The 20,714-nt window shown below is 39.7% G+C and overlaps 2 pseudogenes; both read left to right on the top strand.

Moving 5' to 3' along the window:
- Positions 1-13,049: 13,049 nt before the first annotated feature.
- Positions 13,050-16,074, top strand: LOC147826827 (olfactory receptor 2G3-like; annotated as a pseudogene).
- Positions 16,075-17,489: 1,415 nt separating this feature from the next.
- On the top strand, positions 17,490-18,439 carry LOC101716972 (small nuclear ribonucleoprotein-associated protein B' pseudogene; annotated as a pseudogene).
- Positions 18,440-20,714: the final 2,275 nt, after the last annotated feature.

Below are 20,714 nucleotides of genomic sequence, written 5' to 3'. Positions count from 1 at the left end.
TGCTTAACTAAAGACAGAGGAATGAACTCCATGAAACAGCAATCCATCTTGCCCTATGGCCAGTTAAGGGGGAAGCCTGCAGCCTCCTCCTGCTTTGCATGTGCATCCTGCCAACCTCAGCACTTCCTACAGAGGGACATACAATGGGCCTAAACAAAGCCACCACCGCCCACTAAATTGTTGCTCCCCTTCTCACTGTCAGACTACCAGAGGGCCTTGTGGAAACCAAAACAACAGACAGTGACTGAATGCCAAAGGAGGCACACAGGCACAGCTCCAACACCCACTGCCTCAGTGCTGCACTGGCACCCATAGCCACCCCAGCACAAACACCTAGTGAGCTTTTCAAGTTACAGCAATGCGCATTTACTATCCAAAACCAGAATAGAACATAGCCAGACCAAAAGACCATTGTTAGGAGACAAATGACCTATGTGAGTGGAGAGGAATCATAGATTTACTTGACACAGGCTCTCAATAGAAGTGGATTGGTATATCTGGGTTATAGAAGCACCCCAAAGGGACTTGGAATACTGCTGCCTGGGCCCCTCTAGTCTCTCAAGATGATTGGGTCCACTGCTCCACAGCCTGACCCCTGCTACAGCTAATAACCTTCCGGGATGCACTCTATGCTGCTCTTTTGAGTGCAAGTCATAGCCAAAATCACTGCACATTCCAAGTTCCTTTCAGAAACTTAAAGCCTGGCAAAACATGCACAATTTAAACTATGACAAAATCTCACCATTTAAAATTCTTATTGAAAAATATTCTTTCTTCATAACCATCTTTCTTTACATCTCATTATTTTCCCTCTGTAAATCTACACTCTGAAATGCTCCCAACAATACTGTGATCCTGGACAAAATAGTGTTTATGCCAACAAAATAAAAATGTTTCAACTTTCCTATAATTTTTTCATCAAAACTGAGCCAAATTTACCATCAGACAGAATTTTAAACCCAGAACAAAAGTACTCTTGATCTATGTGTACCTTCTAACACAAGAGCTTAGTACTGCAGCAGTTGCCCCTTAGTCATCTACTATTGTCCTTCTGCCCTTAGGAAAGCCTAACCCTATGGAGGAGTCTGTACTTTCAAAGATTTGCTGTGGGACATCATAGTAACTTTCCTCACAGTGGGCTTGGTGGTTGTAGCCACTGCTATGGCTACTCCATTATCATTGCATCTACATAGTTGGAGGAGTACCAGCCATGACACATCTTCTAGTCTCTGACTAAAGCATTTTATTGTCACATTATATCCCTCGGAGTGACATAGGGTAACAAGATTTATCCATATCAGACAAACAGAGCTCGCTATATGTAGCCAAACCTACTTCTTCCTGAGACCAGAAAGTGCCTCTGTGCACCGGTCAATGCAAGCAACAGGAGCTCAAAGTGAAAGCTGCAAACTGTAGTGAACTACATACTACATGAGCTAAACAAACAGCATTTCTAGACAGAGTTTTGTAACATATATCACAGTGTAGAAAAACACATTTGTTATTTTTTTTTTTACTTGCCATGTCAGTGGTTACTCAGGTCTCCTCTTCTGTTTGGAGCCTGTAAAATTCTCAGAATTTGTCAGCCCAAGAGCTGACTCCACTTTTCAGAAAAGTATTCTGATCTTGACCTTCAAAAGAGGTACTGTCCTGCTGACCTTTGCTAAGTACATTGGAATATTCCCCTTTCACTGCCTCCTTTCAGAAATACACACTAATACTTGCTCTGCTAGAAATTGTGATGCCACCAGACAATGCCAACAACACTCTGCTGCATTCAAGAAACTCAACTTATCAAAAAATATCTGAAGACTAAAAATCAAAGAATTGAAAATTATTTCATGAACCAGAACCCTGCAAAGGAGGGGGTTAATAATTTTACTCTCAATGTAACCTGCAAACTAAAACAGATAAGAAGAGAAAAGGTCACTATATGCTCATTAAAGGGATGATCCAACAAGAACAAATAACACTTTCAAATATATATGCCCCACCACCACCCCAACACCTTTGATTGGAGACACTGTCTCTTGGAAGCCCACTGCTCCTTCACCACACTGCATGGGCTGAACATATATAGGAATCTGAAAGGTTTCACAGGAAAATGAGCCTATGAGCCTGGGAGATGACAGACTATCAGATATAGAAGATAGGATTGTGGTTAGTGACCATGAAAAGAAAGATTTCTTAAAAATACTAAGGGACCTTGTCTCCATTTTTTCCTTTTCTCAAAAGCCTACATAAATGGGGAAGGGTGGAGTTGGTGAAGAGTGCACAGATAATGGGGAAAAAATAAGAACCAAGATACATCATGTACAGGTACAGGCACCCAGTGATAAATGTAAATGTATTGTATACCTAAAATGTACCAGTAAAAGAATTTAACCAAAAAAAGTAAGGGACAATGAGAAACTGATGTAGCAACTCCTAGATGATGCAAAGAAGAATAACGTAAAACTGACAGGACTCCAGGAAAAAGCTCGAGAAAGTACAAATGACATAAAGAACTGTTGACAGAAGTAATGGCAGAAAACTTCCTAAGCAAAGGAAAAGAATTTCACATACAGATAAGTGAGGCATATAGGCCTCTAACAAGCCATGATTTTTAAAAAATCAACACCTAGACATGTAATAGTTAAGATCCCAGAAACCCAACATAAGAACAAAATACTATTAGCAGTTAGAGAAAAGAGACAAATCACATACTAAGGAAAACCTATCAGAATCACAGCAGACTTTTCAATGTAAACCCTCCAGTCAAGGAGAGACTGGAGTGAAGTATTTCATGCCCTAAAAGAAAATAACCTCCAACCTAGATTGATGCATCCTGCAAAACTATCTTTCAAAATCAATGGAGAAATAAGATACTTCAACAACAAAGAATACCAGAGAAACTTCATGAATAGCAAACCAGCACTCCAACAATTCCAAACAGTATCCTAGAAAAAGACAATGAGGATCACAATTCCATGAGGCCCAACAGAGTAAAGACATCAGGCAAGGCCAAAAGGTAAAGGAAAAGGGGGGAAAATTAAAAAATAAAATAGCCAACAACAGGAAAATATCATGACAAAGACAAGCCAATAGGTATCAGGTATAGCCATCAATGTTAATGGCCTCAATTCACCAATAAAAAGAAATAGAATGTATTAAGAAGCAAAATCCAACACTATGCTGTATACAAGAAAAACTCTTAATTCTAAAAGAAATTCATAAACTGACAGTAAAAGGATGGAAAAAAATTCTCCCTGTGACAGGAACCCAGAAAAAAGTAGGAGTAAGTATCTTATTTGCAGACAAAGCAGATTTCAAAACAAAACTAATTAAGGAGACAAGGAAAGTCACTACATCCTTGTAAAGGGAACAATCCAAGATGAAGAGATGACAATCATAAATATATATGCACCAAATACTAGTGCAACTAACTATATAAAAGAAATACTGACAGACATGAAAAACCAAATAATCACTAATACAATAGTAGTGGGGAACATCAATACCCAACTTTCACAAATAGACACATCATCCAGACAAAAAATCAACAACAAAATAATAGAACTGAACCAAACTCTTGAACAAATGGATTTAATAGATATCTACAGAGTATTCCATCCTACAAAATCAGAAAGCACATTCTTTACAGCTGCACATGGGTCTCTTTCCAAAATAGGCCACATGCTAGATCATAGAACATGTTTAAGTGAATGCAAAGGAATTGAAGTTTTCCCCTGTATATTATCAGACCATAGTGCAATTAAAGTGGAGATCAATAGCATAAAAAACCACAAGAACTTCACAAACACATGAAAACTGAATAGCACTCTCCTGAACAACCAATGGGTCACAGAGGAAATTAAAGAAGAAATTAGACAGTTTCTACAATTAAATGACAATCCCATTACAACGTACAGGAATCTATGGGAAACAATGAAAGCAGTTCTATGAGGGAAATTCATAGCAGTGAATGCCCATTCTAGGAAAACAGAGCAAGCTCAAATAAACAACCTAATGATGAACCTCAAACTCCTAGAAAAAAGAAGGAAAAAGACAAACTCAAAGATCATATAAGGAAGGAAATTATAAAGATCAGAGCAGAAATTCATGTAGTGGAGACTAAGAGAATGATATCAAAAATATCAGTGAATAAAAGGGTTGGTTCTTTGAAAACAAATAATATCAAAAAACCTTTAGCCACCATTATCAAAAAAAGGAAAAAAAAAGGCTCAAATCCATGCAATTAGGAATGAAGAATGTGAAATCACAACAGATGCAGCAGAAATCAAAAAGATCATCAATACCTACTTCAAGAACCTGTACTCCAATAAAATGGAAAACAGTTAAATGGACAGATTCCAAGATACAGATGAATTACCAAAGTTGAATGAAGGTATGAAAATTCTAAACACCCCAATTTTAATCAGTGAAATTTAAAACATAATTTAAAATGTATCAACAAAGAAAAGACAAGATCTCGATGGCTTCACTGCTGAATTCTACAAGAAATCTAGGAAAGAGCTAATGCCACTACTTCTCCAACTCATTAATGAAATTGAAAAGGCAGTAATACTCCCAAATTTATTCTTGGAAGCAAGCATCGCTTTTATTCTGAAAACAGAGAAAGACTCAACCAAAAAAGAGAACTATAGGCCAATCTCCTTAATGAACATAGATGCAAAAATCCTCAATAAGATACTGGCAAACAGAATACAGAGGATCATCAAGAAGATCATGCACCGTGACCAAGTGGAATTCATGCCAGCGATGCAAGGATGGTTCAACATACATAAATCAATAAATGTAATACATTATATTAACAGAGTGGAGGACAAAAATCATATGATCATCTCAAGACATGCAGAAAAACCATTGGACAAAATTCAAAACTCATTAATGATAAAATCCCTACAGAAAATTGGAATAAATCATCTTTATCTCAATCTGATTATGGCTATCTATGAAAAACCAACAGCCAACATCATACTAAATGGTCAAAACTGAAATCTTTGAAGCTAAAATCAGGAACAAGACAAGGATGTCCACTATCACCACTCCTGTTCAATATAGTTTTGAAAACAATACCCAAAGCAATTGGACAAGAGAAAGAAATAAAAGGAATAAAAATAGGTTAGGAAGAAGTTAAAGTCATTATTTGCTGATGACATGATACTCTACATAGAAGACCCAAAAAACTCTTCTAAAAGTCTTTTAGATTTAATTGACAGATTCAGTAGAATAGTTTGATTAAAGGTCAATACTCAACAATCAATAGCCTTCTTGTACACAAATAGCAGAATCACTGAGAGAGAAATTTGGGAAACAATTCCTTTCACAATAGCATCCAAAAACTGAAATATCTAGGAATCAATCTAATGAAGGAAGCAAAAGACCTCTACCTTGAAAACTACAGGACTCTGAAAAAAGAGATTGAAAAGGATATAAGAAATTGGAAAAATATCCCTTGTCCATGGGTAGGAAAAACCAATATAGTGAAAATGGCCAAACTTCTAAAACTTCTGTATAGATTCAATGCAATCCTGATTGAAATTCCAACAACATACTTCACAGACCTTGAGAAAATAATCCAAAAATTCATTTGGAACAAGAAGAGACCTAGAATAGAAAAAGTGATTCTGAAAACAAAGCCAATGCAGGGATATCAGAATTCCCAACATGAAACTATACTACTAAGCCACTGTGATAAAAAAAAAAACAGTTTAGTACTGGCAAAGAAACAGATCTGAGGATCAGTAGAATAGATTAGAAGATGCAGAAACAGCTCCAGACATACTCAGCCACCTCATTTTGACAAAGGTGCCAATCAAGCTCACTGGAGGAAAGATAGCCTCTTTAATTACTGGTGCTGGGAAAAGCTGAATTTCAACCTGCCAAAGATGAAAACTAGATCCATATCTTTAACCATGCACTAAACTTAAATCAAAATGGATCAAAGATATAAATATTAAAACAGAAACACTAAACTTGCTGGAAGATCGGTTAAGTGGAACTCTTCCAGACATTGGTATAGGAAAAAAACCTCATGAACAAAGCCTCAGTAGCACATGAACTAGCACAGAGAATCAACACCTGGGATCTCATATTATTAAAAAATTTCTGCACTTCAAGAGAAACCACCAACAGAGGTAACAGGCAGCCTACAATGTGGGAAAACATTTTACCAGCTGATCCTCAGACAAAGAACTACTATCTAGAATATAAAAATAACTTTAAAACATCAGACTACCCAAATTTAAAGACCCAAAATTGGGCATCTGAGATGAACAGACATTTCTTAGACAAAGAAGTACAAGCAGCAAATAAACATATGAAAATATGGTCAACATCACTGGTCATTTGAAAGATACAGATGAAAACAACACTGAGATTCCACATTACTCCAGAAAGAATGGTTGTTATCAAGAAATCAACCAGTAATAAATGCTAGCAGGGTTTTGGGGAAGAAAGAACCATTATCCAGTCATGGTGGAAATGCAGACTAGTACAACCAGTATGTAAATCAATGTGGAGATACCTCAAACAACTAGGATTAGAAGTCCCATTTGACCCAGCTATTCCCCTTCTGGGTATCTTCCCAAAATGATTAAAGGAATCATACCACAGCAATATATGAACACCCACGTTCATAGCAGAACAGTTTGTAATAGGTAAAATCTGGAAATAGCTAATTTCCCATCAACTGGAGACTGGCTAAAGAAGATGTGGGGTATTTTTTATAAAATGGAGTACTACTCAGTCATAAAGAATGAGAAAGTAGAGACATTTATAGCTAAGTGGATGCACGTTGAGGCCATACTCAAGTGAAATAAATAGGACACACATGTGTAAATATTGAATAGTTTCTCTAGCGTGAGAAACAAAGTGTAAATAAGGATCAAAATGTATAATAGATAATTTGAAACAGGAACAAAAGTTCTAAAGGGGAAGGGTGAGGGGCAGGGGAAAGGAAAGAAGGGAATGGAACAAATAGGAGAAGAGTAAGAAACAGAAACAAAGTCTTTGTAAATAGGGAGGGGTGGAGGGGTTGAAAGGAGGGCAGGGGAATGGGGAAATAATAAGAACCAAGATACATCATGTAAAGGTATAGATGCCCAATGATGAATGTCATCATATTGTGTACATAAAATGTACTGATAAACTTAATTTATATGTATATATCTATATATATCAAATACTGCAGTATCTGTCTTCATAAAACAAATACTGGTAGAAATAAAAGATCAAATAAACACTAACACAATCACAGTGGATGACATCAATACTCAAATTTCACAAGCGGGTATTTCAACTAAACAAAATTCAGTGAAGAAATACAAGATCCAAACCACATACTTGAACATATGGATAAATATGTATCTATAGAGTGTCTACCCCTGTAAAAGAGAGCACACATTCTTCTCTACAGCACTTGGAACTTTCTCCAAAAAAGACCACCTACTACCCCACAAAATCTGCTTAAATAAATATAAAAGAATCAAAATCACCCCATGCTTTCTATCAGACCATTGTGCAGTGAAAGTACAAACTAATCACAGAAGACACCACAGAACATTTAGAAACACCTCAAAATTAATAACACACTCCTGAATATCCAATGTGTCACAGAAGAAATTTAAAGAAATTAAACAATTGTAGGAGGGAAACAACAGTGCCAGTACAACACACCAGAAATGGTGGGACATAGTGAAAGCAATTGTAAGAGTGAAGCTTACTGCATTCAGTGTTGCATTAGAAAAACAGAGCAAGCCCAAATAACCCAATAAGGAACTTTAAGAAACTCAAAAGAAGAAAAAAAGCCAAGCCCAAACTAAAACTAAGGAAGGAAATTATAAAGATCAGAGAAGAAATTAATGATCTTGAGGTTAAAGAAAACACAAAGAATCATCAAATTGAAGAGCTGATTCTTTCAAATAAAAAACAAAATTGATAAACCACCAGCCAAACTTACCAGAAGAAAGAGAAAAAAAAAAAACAAAAACGCACAACACTGCAATTAGAAATGAAAAAAGACAAAATCAAAATGGACGCCATTTAAATCCAAATATTTAATAAGTATAAAAATTATATTCTAACAAGTTGGAAAATCTTGAAAAACTGGACATATTTCTAGATGCTATGAACTACCAAAACTAAACCAAGAAGACATAAAAATTTTGTAAAACCCAACAACAAGCAATCCAACTGAGGCTGTAATAATAATAAAGAAATCTGCCAATTTAAAAAGGTTAGGACCTGATAGATTCATTACTAAATTCTAGAAAACCATTAAGAATGTTACATCACCAATATTGTTCTATGAAATTAAATGGCATTGAGTGCTCCCAAGCTAATTTATGGAAACCACCATCCTGCTGATCCCAAAGCCAGACAAAGACCCAATTCAAAATGAGAACTACAGCCAAACTCCTAAGTGAATACAGAGGCCAAAATCCTCAATAATATGTGGACAAATAGAATGCAAAACATCAGGAAAAGGATTATACATCATGACCATGTAAGCTTCATCCCAAGATTGCAAGGGTGGTTCAACATTAGCAAATCAATAAATGTAATACACCAAATAAACAGAAGCAGGGACAAAACCACAGGATCATAACAATAGATGCACAATAGCATCAAGAAAAATTAATAATTCAGTATTAACCTACTCAAGGAAGTGAAAGAATGAAAACTACTTTCCTCTGAAAAAGGAGATTGAAGAGGATACCATACAATGGAAAGCCATCTTTTCCTTCTGAGTAGGCAGAACCAATATTGTCAAAATGGCCACACTCTCAAAAGTGATGTACAGATTTAGTGCAATCCAAATCAACATACCGATAGCATTACTCAGAGAACTAGAAAGCATGATTCTAAGATTCATATGGAGTCAGAAAATACCCAGAATAACAAAAGTGATTTTGAGCAACAAGTGCAAAGACGTTTTCAAACTAGCATTTGTTAATAGTCTATTTTTCCTCTATGTGTGTTTTGGTCCCTTTGTCTAAAATCAAATAGCTGAATCTGTCTGGGTATGTTTCTCTACACTGTTCTGTTCCACTGATCCACACATCAGTTTTTGTGCCATTACTGTGCTAGTTTTATCACTGCTGCTTTGTAGTTTAACTTCAAGACAAACGTTGTGATGAATCTTACTCTGTTTCTATTTAAAGCATCCTGCTTCACATGTGATTAACTGTGAACATTTTAAACAAAAAAAAATCTCCTGTGTTTGGGATGTCTGCCAATTTGTGCACAAATTCTGATAAAAGCCACAGATTCTATTGTGAATTCTTTTGTATGGAAACTTTATTGTTTGAGGATCTTGTGTTCATCTCACTAAGGCAAATTTGTCAGGGCAAACCTGATCCTAAAGACAAATAAATTAGGAGAACAATTTTCCTGATTCCCTGAAGAATGTTCATCTGTACAAATTTAACCTTGCAGTGATTATCTACATGCAGCAGCTCAGGTATCAGAGGGCCAAAGGGAATAAACCATAAGAGGGTCCACCAGGCAGCATTCTCCACCCCTTCCACACCACCCCCAAACTCCCCATGGATTCTCATCAGTCCCCCTCTACAATAAATCCCAGACCCTCTGAAGAGTCTTTGTTCTTCTGACCCAGATCTCGATATTTGCACCACCAGATCCTCACCCTCCACAGCTGCTCCTCCTATCTCAGGTAAAATGAGCTGGTGGGAATCAGGATGTAGCTCCAATGGCAGATATGAAGTTAGTGTGGGGGAGGCTCTGGGTTCAACACAGAGCACCAAAAGAACAGAAAATATGTGAGAGGTGGAGGTTTGGCTAGAGTGTGTTAAAACTTCTTTCTCTTCCAGAAAATTCCATGAAGGGTGGTAGATTTCATCAATTACCTAATGAAGCTGAGTTGTTATAAATATTGGGAAGAAAAACCATAGAGTCAAAAACAAAAGCTTTGTGGAAATGGTGTTTTTGAGCCCAATAATGGCCTCAATCACCCCCCACCAACAGAGTAGTATTCAGGAGCATTAAATTATTGGTTCTGGTGATATATCTATAGATATAGATATAGATATAGATATAGATATAGATATATAGATATAGATATATAGATATATATGTATGCATTTGGAGACTCTAGTGGCAATGGAAAAAGGCAGAAGGAAAAAAAGAGAAGAAACAGAAAATTGACTCTACAGGGGACATATGGAATCTGTAGCAAGAGTCAAGAATAACACTAAATGTCACATAAAGACAGATAAAACAAGGTAAAAGAACATAAAACTTCTCATACTCCATATCTTACATGATAATAGAGATGAGCAACTTAATGAAAATTAATGTTTAAACCAATTTTCCAGTGCCTGATAGAGTTGTGGCATACTGTTTTTATGTTATCTTGGTATCCTCTGTCTTGAAGGAAGATGAGACAAAGTAGGGAAATTTAGGGCTGGAAAATCTTGTGTTGCGAGCTTTTCCACAGATCCTCCCCAAGTGATTAATGTGCATGTAGAGCTGAGCAGGGCTCTGACTCACAGGGCTTAAGGTAACAGCAGAGTCAGATGTGTCAGGGAGCTCCTCCTGCCCTGAGCGGTCCTCAAGACACCTGCAGGCCTAGCCTCTGCGTCCCTCTTGCAGAAGGCTGAGGACAGAGATATTTTCATCCCTGGCCCTAAGGTGTCTGGATCCTGTGTCTGCAGAGCCTGGGATCAGAGATGCCAACTTTGGAGATAAACATTGTTCTGTAGCCCTAGACTAGACATCCACCACATCCATGCTACCCCAACAGCACCCACTCCACTCTCCACACAGGGCCACTTTTCATGTGTGCATCAAATTAACCCCTACACTCTGCCACTGGTCACACTTTTTCCAAATGCTTGCTATTTGATTAGCACTCTCTTCTAGATTTCCCCAGAGGTGATCACCAAATTTAATGAATATGCAATCCTGGGATTTGCTTTCTTTTCTTTTGAAACTTTTCCTAGCATTCACCACTATGATCTGTTGAGACTTTTTCTGATCTGCAAGTATTTTCCAAGACTGCAATCATCTGCAAGTACTTCTAAGTACTGTGCTGTAATAACTCTGGGAATCTAAAGAATTAAATATGTATTATAATGCAAAATCCTCCTCCTAGTGGATTCACAATGTGGACCTCAAATGCTGTTGTGAAACTCACTTTTCTGAATAAGATGCATTGTATTAAGCAATGATTCTTATTTTCCCTTGTTCTTTTCTTTACAATATAAAAAATGATTTATGACATTACCTAAAACCTTGTAATGCTCTTATATTTTTAGCCTTTGAACAATTTTTCCAAGCTCATATTTATGTTTTGAAACCATTTCATATATATTTTTTTCTCTTTGTGAAATAAAAATATTTTTCTTAGTGTGAAACATGTAAAAATATTTACTGTGTATTCATACTTTATATTGTCTAGAGAAAGATGGTTATTAAATGAGATGAAAATAAGGGAGGATGAATAAGGAAGAGAGACAAAATGTAATGAACATAACGTTAGCTGCTGCTGCTACAAAAAAGCATTACATACTGTGTGGTGTAAAAGCAAATATTTATTTTCTCACAGATATGGAGCTTGAAAAATGCTAGATAAAGGTTACATTAGGGTTTGATTTACAGTCAGGGTTCTCTTCCCGATTTGCAGAACGTCACCCCAACATTTGTTTCTCTGTGTCTTCATGTCATAAAAGATTTTATATATATATATATATATATATATATAGACAGAGAGTGAGAGAGAGAGATTGAGAGAGTCACTTCTAAGAATATGGGCCTGTCGAATGGGGTCCTCACCTGTACTTCCTATAACATTAGCAACCTCCTGAAGGGCCACCAATACAGACACATGGAGGTGAGGTCTCCAACATATGAATTATGGAGGCACAATGAGGTCCTATGGAAATGACAATGAAGTATTTGTATAAGCTTGCGATGGACAGATGTCCCTGGGGGGCTACAGAACACCACAGAATAATGCACAACCATGAAAATAGTGCTGTGCTGAAGGTGGTGATGCTGACAGTTAAAGTACAATGCTGTCTGACAGCAAGCCTGGCAGATGCAGTGTTAGCAGCTAAGCATAGGAGCCAAAAGCTACTTCCTGTCTCAGGGAAGTGTTGAACTAAGACCCACAAAAGGGGACTTTCTGGGAGTGTAAGAAGCACTTTCTGAAGAGCAAGGTTTCTTTTAATTAACAACTAAATCATCCAGTTAGATATTTAAATGGATAGGTGTAAAAACATTCAAAAGGAAAACATCAAAGCTGAAGGGGCTGTTGTCGAGAGAACCCTGTGGGTACACTGAGTTCCAGGGTGGTGGGTAAGAAGACAAATGTGCTCATCCAAATAGGACCTGGGGTGAGCTGAGAAGCCAACATGAAATATGTGCAATTTGAATGTCCACTGAAACATTCACGGCTTCAGCATGGCAGGAGGCTCCTCTGCACACTGAGGCTGAAGCTGTAATTTGAAGATCACTGTCCCCAGGGATGTGAGAGCTAATTGGGATGTGTGCACACACCAGTCAGGGTCGTGTGTCCTCCATGTGCTGCTCAGCGCTGCATACCCTCTGCAGTCTTATGCTCTGGGTCCTGGCTGGGGACCCCGATTCTTTCAGATGGGAGGAAGGTGTCCCTGAGCAGGGCAGGATGGAAGGGTCCCCTCACAATCGAAAGTCAGGACCTCATGGTAGCTGAGGCTGAGACACAGGCTGGACTGTGTAACTGGAAGGAGACCGAGAGAGAGGACAGAGGTGGGGAGGGGAAGAAAAAAGAATTGAGATGTGTTACTTCCTTGCACCAACATCCATGGTGCATGTAGTCACTCACCATGCACTCCAGACATGTACTCATAAAATGATGTAGGATATCTGAAACAGAAATCAAATCATAGAGCTTGAACATTCATGGCCTACAAAAATTATATCATACTGTTATTTTTTAATGCCAAAGGATATGAAAAGTCTGACAAGAGACTAGGGTGTAATGAAATGAGAGAGAGAAGTGAAAACAGCAGAGGAAACAGAGGCACTAGAATGCTGACTTGATGAGGGAACCCATCTTTCCCCACTGCAACCAGGTGGCCCGCAGAACTCCACAGGTGACAGACAGATCCCTGATGTATGGCAGTGGCTGTGAGCCAAGAGACAGTTTCTGACATGAACTGCGGTTGATGCAGGTCAAATCTGTATCTCACCTGGCAACAGGACCAGCAGTGACTCAGCTCCAGGAGAGGCTGCACTTCAGCACAGGGCAGGGGTTCCCTGGAGACCCCTCCCCAATACCAGGGAGCTGGTGCCTGCATCACAGGCACTGGAGGACAGGTGTGGATGTCCCTGTCATGCACCCCAGCTCCAGAGAAGAGAGCTCCAGGACATGGTACAAAGAATTACATCAAAGAAATAAATTCTAGTGTCTCCTGCCCATTAGGGTGACTACAGATTTCTGTATGTACCGTATATTTCTAGGAGATAGAACATTGATTTGAGTGTTTTCACCACCAAGAAATAAGAAGTGTGTGAGGAGGTAGATGTGCTTGCCCTGCTTGAACATTATAAGATGTATTAAAACATCACATAGTGTGCAGTTTTCTTGTCAGAAAAAAAAAGATTCACTCATGGTGCATGCACAGAGGAGGCAGAGATTCAGGAAGACTTGTGAGAGGTCACCCTCACCCCATCTGGTGCCCAGGACACAGACAGCCTAAAGCAAGAAAGCTAGAACCATGAGAGACAAACACAGGGGACAAACCACAAACCTAGGGAAGGGGACAGATGCAGTTCCTGTTTTGAGATTTAAATGTGCACTTTTCACCAAATTAATGAGATCTATAAAGACATAGGGGCATATGGCCTATTGAAATGAAAACTAAAGGAACCAACAGGAAGAAATCTTGACCAAGACCTGCTGGAAGTTTTACCAGAACAACACTTTCAAACAGTGATCTTTAATGTGCCTAGAGAATTGAAGGAGAGAAGGAGAAAGTCAGGATATCAAGGTAGAGAATCTGCTCATTCAGGAGGAGCATGCTCCACACCAACCAATAAGGGGCACCAAACCCACTGTCCATTGTGTAAGCTACTCAGGGCACATGACTATAACATTGGTTAATACTTAAGCAGGCACAGGAAGACACTAGGAATGATGATTCATACTCCAATTCATATTCTCTGGGGCCCCCTTTGGGGAATGGCACCCTGCCACACAGTGTCTGGGCTCCCAGACCTTACATTGAAATGCTGCTAGAAGTTTCCATGACTCAAGCCTGCAATTCTCATATCTGCAAATCAAGCCCTATGTTGATGAAACCAAGGTCTTACATCAGCATGAGCAGTAGCCAGAGCCCCTTGGACAATGGCCGCTGTGGCCTCTGAGTGCCTGGATGGCTGAGCATGGAGAATTGAATCTGAGAGAACCAATCCTCTAGGCAGACTTGCTCAAGGACAGCACTCAGGGGTTCTCGTTCCAAATGAAAGATTTATGCTATATATACTTGAACCTATGTAGGTAGGGTCATGCTGATTCCTAAGATACCTTCAGGGCATCTCTTATCTTGCCCTTTGTAAAGTACTCAGCTTCATTAATTGCACTAATCTCTGTAGCAACCATAACTTATTTGACCCTTAGCTTGTGAAATCCTTCTCTTCTCTCTGCTCTTGATTCTCACTGATAACCTGGCTAAAAGCATGGAGCAGTGCCCATGCTATAGCATGAATGCTCTTTTTTGTGACATTTCCTGTGTCAGAATAATTAGTCTATCACCTTTAAACTCAGTGTTCCACAATGTCTGGGAGGATGGATAAAATTCAGACAAGTGCTTTGTCAACCTGTAACATGAAAAGAATCTGGTCTAACTGCCAAGACAATACATGTTTCTTTCTGAAAATTCATCAACACAGACTTTAATGCCTGCATTCTAGGAGCATATCAGGCTCCTGAGATCACACTAAAATCATCCTTTCTAGGAACTTTCAGCTCCATCCCTATTTCAAATTCAAGGGATATGTAATAATTATACAGCAGCAGTGTGATATTTGATGACATCTTCTAATACTGATGGGAATCATCCCAACAACAAAATGAAAGATGAGAATTTGCCATAGGACTATAGAAATAGAAAAGCAAAATTTATCTTCAACCTTGTCTCTTTCCTTCCAACCATATATTAGAGACAGATGCTATGGAAAGAGAAAATGCTAGTTTTCCTAACACTTTTGTCCTGCTGGGCTTCTCAGAGTTTCTGTGACTGGAGAGGCTCCTCTTTGTAGTGGTCCTGGTCTCCTACATCCTCACCCTGGTGGGGAATAGCTCCATCAACATCCTCTCCCTGGTGGACCCCAGACTCCAGACACCCATGTGCTTCTTCCTGGACAAGCTCTCTCTGCTGGACCTCTGTATCACCTGCACTATTGTGCCCCAGCTGCTGGCCAACTTGGGGGACCAGACAAGATAATTTCTGCCTGTGGCTTCATCACACAGTTCTATGTTCATACTTGGACAGGCACCACTGAATGCATCTTCCTGGCCATGATGGCCACTGATTGCTATGTACCCATCTGCCATCTCCTCCAGTACACTCTCATAATCCTTCCCATGGTGTGTGTACATATGACAGCTGCCTTCTGGTCCAGTGACCTGGCCAATTCTCTGCTCCCAGCCACACTCACCATCCAGCTCCCCATCTGTGGGCACCAAACCCTGGACCACTTCTGTGAGGTGTCTGTGCTCATCAAGCTGGCCTGTGGGAATACCTCTATTAATGACATGGCCCTGGTTATAGAAGCCATCCCATTTTGTATGGTGGCTCCCCTGATGGTGGTCATCACCTACATCTTCATTGCTGGGGCTGTACTGAAATTACCTTCAGCTGAAGGCAGGCACAAGCACTCAGCATTTGCAGTTCCCACTTGCTGGTGGTCCTCATGTACTTTGGATCAGACATCTACATGTACCTCCAACCTCCTTCCCACAGCACCCAGGCCAAGTTCATGTCCTTCTTCTACTGTGTTATCACCCCAGTCCTCAACCAACTCACCTACATGCTGAGAAACAAGGATATGAAGACAGCATAGAAGAGGATCCTGCAATCCCAGGGTGAAGTGAAGTCCTGGAAAATCAGAAGATCCCTACCTGTATCCTGAGCAACTACATGCACAGATCCATGAATACTGGCATATTCTATCTGCTTTTCCAAAGAAGTATGTATAACTTCAAAGAAAATAGTTCCTTTCTCCAAAAATTTATTAATATTATAACCTGAGAAAAATTTTGTTAAGAAAGTTGTCCTCTGAAATCAATAGAGTAATCATGCTTTTTCTCAATCCTTTCAACATATTTGTATGCCACAGACACAGTGTGTAGCATGGTCCATATCTCTATAGAGATACCTGCACATTATTGGTGATTGCAATACCATTCCCAAAAGCTAAGTTGTCGAATAATACTAAGTACCTATCAATGAATGAAGGCAAAATAAAATATAGTATGTGTACACAAAGGAATATTATTTGGTCCCACAAAGACAACTCCTTCCATCTGTGATAACTTGAATATAATTGAAAAACATTATAGTAAATTAACTAAGCTAAACACAGAAAGATAAACTACCTAGTCTTGCTTCTACATGGAGTAAAAGCATTAAACTCTAAAACGAGTGTGCTATTTGAGGAAATGAAGAAATGATCATTAGAGAGTAATGTCTAGGGCACACCATGTGTTTGATTTAATGCATTTTTATAAAAATCTGGAATTCAAGAATAGGCAAATTGAATTTTGAAAAAATTCTCCCAACAACTAAGTGAGCAGCTCCAGTCCTCATTTGCAAGTAAACCAGGCTTATCAAATATATTTTTCATCTGAAAGAACCTCTGTACTTTTTAATCAAATGTCTTAACCATGCATTCTTGTAACATCTCTTTCATGTTTGGATGGTAATAGTAAGGCTGATATTAACAAAGAGGTGAGGAGTAAAGGGGAGGTGATGGGTGTAGTTGATGGATGTGGAAGGATGAGAGGGAGGCATCCTGGGTCTCAGCATGTTCATCTCTGCAGGGACCAGGCCATGCCCCCACAGTATCTCACACCTAAGCCCTCTGCACTTTCACTGCTGTCTGCCACATGTGATGCCCCTTCCTAGTCTCCCATCTTTTCCAAGGGGGTTTTCACCCCACAGCAATGTTTTTTAGTATATGCACTGCTGAAGCAAGCACAGCAATGCTTTTTAGTAATATTCACAGTAGGAAAATGCTTGTTTATTGTGAAGAGGAATAAGAGTTCGTAAAAAGTGAGTAGGGCAGAGAAACTAGCTGGCAACTGATCCCTGTGTTCTCAGGCAGATCCACTTCAAAAGAACACTGGTACATTTTACTGGCAGCTGAACTTTCAGTAGCAGCAGCAGGAAACAGACTGCTGGCTCCAGCTAGGCCTCTGCAAAGGGGAGTCTAGCACCAATTGAAGGCATCAGAGCCACTACTGGCATGGTGGGCAGAGCAGCAAGATGCTCCAGCACACTGACTACAGGATGAGGTCCACTCTGCAAGGCCAGCTCTTCATTGGTAACTTCCGGGCTATCAACAAACATGTGAATTTGTTCCTGTGTGACTGTGACAGGTTCAGGAAGATAAAGCCAAATAACTCTAAACAAGCAGAAAGGGAAGAGAAACCAGCCCTCAGATTGGTGCCGCTTTGAGGGAAGAACCTTGTCTCAATGACAGTAGAAGAACCTCCTCACAAAGATACTGTCATTGCTCAAGCATCACTTCCTAGAGCTACTGGGCCCAAGGAATTGGCAGAGCTGCTGATAGTAGCATACTTCCTGGGGTTCCCATACCACAGGCTCCTGCAGGACTTTCTAGGCCAGTCCATGGTGTGGGTGGGCCATCCCAACAGGAGGTGATCCCACAAATAATAGGTACTGTGGCAGCTGGTGTAGCTGCTGCTACAGCTAGTATTGCCGGGGCCCTGACCATGTACCCAACTGGGTATGAGGATCCTCCCCCACCTATGGGTCAATCGACACTTTCTCCAGGCATGATGGGCCCTCCTCCTGGCATGCTGCTACCAATGGATCCTCCAGTAGGGGTCCTTCCTGGATTGGGGATTCCTATGGGCATGCCACCTCCAGTGATGCAGACCCTTTCTCCATATAAGGGCTTTGACCTTTGCCACAGAGTTATGGAAGTAGCATCACAGAAACATGGGCCAGATTACCCAGGGCTATCTTACAACAGAACTGTTTGTTTGTTGTGCTGCTATTTGCAGAGTCTCACTGGGTTGTCTGGTTTCCCTTACAGCATCCTTTGCCACCAGGAATCCACCTGCCATGGCACTAGACTCATCTTGGCCCTCCTCTGCTCTTTGCTTGTTTTCTGTAAGGTTCCACATACTCGTTTTACTTCCTTGTGCTCCATGAAACTGATTTATAATAAACTATTTTAAAAGAATATTGCAAATGCAAAAAAAGACCACAGGTGAAAACTGATTTATACTTTCTGTGATGGTTAAGCTTGATTGTGAATTTGATTGACTTGAGAGATGCCCAAGTCACAGCTAAACCTTTAGCTGTGATTCCCTGTAAAATGCAAATAACAAATTAGAGAATCTCAAGATATATTGGCACAGAATAAATTCCAATTCCAAAGGGCAGGGACAGGTAAACAGAAAGTATTTGTGCCAAATAAATTTCAGAAACCAGTAGAGCAAACATAAAGTCATGCAGTTCTAGGCCTGGCATCCAGATCATATGGTGGTGAGATGTGAAGTTTGGGGAGCTTTGTGGCCTCATTCAATGGCCTTCCAAGTTACAGCACACACAGTCTCTCTTTTGAGCTGGCTCTGCTTTCTGCCTGATTTCCATGTTCCTGGCATCTCCAACTTCCAGAGGTCTCCATTTCCAAAGCTTTACACCCTGCCCTCTATGGGTACATTGACTGACTTTTCATACCTCCTTTTCAAATCTGAAAAGAAGATTTCATGATCCTACATCTCTTACTTTCTGTACTCTGAAACAGTCTTTGGGCTCAGGTGGACAATGTCAAGATCTCAAACTAGCAGTAGCCAGGGCCCCTTGAAACATGGCACCTGTGGGTTCTGAGTGATGGGGCTTGAATATAATGAAATGAACCTCAGAGACCAATTCCCTATAAGTCCCTTCTCTAGCAAGGGATCCAGACCCAGAATTTTATTAAACATGTGAAAAGTTATGTTCTGGCAAAATGGAACAGCTTATGGTTATACCCAAGTGTTATAGCTCAATGTCACAAGCGAGTGCCACAGCTCTGAGGCACAGCTGAGTGTTACAGATCAGTGTTACAGCTCTAGATCAGAGCCATTGCAATTTGAAGACTCTCGAGTCCAAAAGTCATGCCAAGAGGTGGGGAAAAACCTATTATTACATCAGCAGACACAGAGCAGTTTGTACTCCAATGTCTGAGCCCTTCACCTGAAATGGAAGCCTCCTAGGAGTAGGAGAGCATGCTCACTGAAGCAGGAGGGCTGAGTTAACAGAATATTCCTATAAGGGGGTAGAGCTAATAGAATAGTCTTGAGAGATCAGACAGTTACAAAACTTTTTGATACACTAGGCCTGAGCACTGAGCAGCACTGACTACTACATTTCTGGAACACATCAGTTTGTGGGAAATAAAACATGGAGGCAAGGCAAGGGCAAATCAAGGCCATGTCTTATTGTGTATTACTGCTCTGTCAGTGACACTTTTACACCCTTGAACTTGTGATAGATTAGACCTTTCTAATTCCTGAGATGGTCTCAAGGCATCTTTCATCTGGTGCCATTCAAAATGTTTGGCCTCTTTTTAATGATGCTAATCTTTCCATCAACTGCATCTCTTTTTCCACCTAAGGGATTGCAGAGGAAAATTACTTTTTTCAAAACTTTTTGTCTGCTTTTAGGTTCTGAATTTCTTACTAAAGCAACAAGCAGTACACAGGACATGGCCTAGACATTGGGGAGACTTCAAATTTCCTCTGCAAATTACTTAGGATAATTCCTTTAATCTCAGCCTTCACACTAAGTCTTAGGACATGGACAAAATGCTAAAACATGTTTTGAAAAAGTGTAGCACAAATGTCTCTAGTACAATTCTAAAAAAAGTCTTTATACCCATTTGAAACTTCATGAGCTTGGCCTTTCATGTCCACATTCTTTAAGTATTTTAATCTGGGATCTGATCAGAATTATCTATCAGACCAAGAGTGGTGGCACACACCTGTAATTCCAGCACTCTGGCTGTTAGACAGAAAGATGACAAAATTAAGTTCAGCCTGGGAAACTCAGGAACTTAGTGAGACCATGTCTCATAATAAAAATGTTAAAAGGGTAGCAGATGAAGCTTAATGTGAAAACTCTGGATTCAATATTTAATATCATGGGAAAAAAGAATTTGCTGCCAGGTTGTGCCTACAAAATTCAAGGTCCAATCTGTGCTTCTACAAATGTTTGAAAACAAGGCCCAAGGCTTGTGAATGACATGATCAGGGATAGGCACAGCAATGCTCCCACTTCTCTGGTATTTATATTCTGTATTGCTCAGCTTGTCCATTGCTGGGACCAAATACCTAAAACCCTCTACTTAAAAGAAGAGAGGTTTATTTTTGCACACAGTTTCAGAGGTTTCAATTTATGCTTGGTTGCCTCCAAAGCAGAAATATCATGGAAGAAGAGAGTAATAGAAAAAATCTGTTGACCTCATAG

Source organism: Heterocephalus glaber, unplaced genomic scaffold (assembly GCF_053883595.1).
Source record: "Heterocephalus glaber isolate CG9 unplaced genomic scaffold, H.glaber_assembly_v1.0 deba00001461, whole genome shotgun sequence".
In the NCBI taxonomy this organism is placed as follows: domain Eukaryota; kingdom Metazoa; phylum Chordata; class Mammalia; order Rodentia; family Bathyergidae; genus Heterocephalus; species Heterocephalus glaber.
This window is presented reverse-complemented; position numbering and strand designations above follow the sequence as displayed.